We start from the raw sequence: 405 nt of genomic DNA, 5'->3' as shown, positions 1-405 counted from the left end.
GGGAAAGGGGAGGAGGAGAAGTGGGGGATAGGGGAGAGGGGACGAGGAGAATAGGGGAGAGGGGAAAAGGTGAATAAGGGTGAGGGAGGAGGAGGAGAAGAGGGAAGAAGGGAGGAGGGGAGAGAGGAATAGGGGAGGAGTGAGGAGGGAGAGAGGAATAGGGGAGGGAGGGGGAGAGGGGAAAGGGGAGGAGGGAGAGGGAGGGAGGAGGAGAAAATGGGAGAGGAGAGGAGGGGAGAGAGGAATAGGGGAGGGAGGGGAAAGGGGAGGAGGGGAGAGGGGGGGGGAGGAGGGAGAGAGCGAAATACACTGGGTTATCCTGAAAAACTAACACAGGCATTCAACTGGCTGGAACAAAACACTGAAATATCATAATTTTGCAAACGCATTTTTTTTCTACTCCTT

The sequence above is a fragment of the Penaeus monodon genome, chromosome 31 (genome assembly GCF_015228065.2).
Source record: "Penaeus monodon isolate SGIC_2016 chromosome 31, NSTDA_Pmon_1, whole genome shotgun sequence".
In the NCBI taxonomy this organism is placed as follows: domain Eukaryota; kingdom Metazoa; phylum Arthropoda; class Malacostraca; order Decapoda; family Penaeidae; genus Penaeus; species Penaeus monodon.
This window is presented reverse-complemented; position numbering follows the sequence as displayed.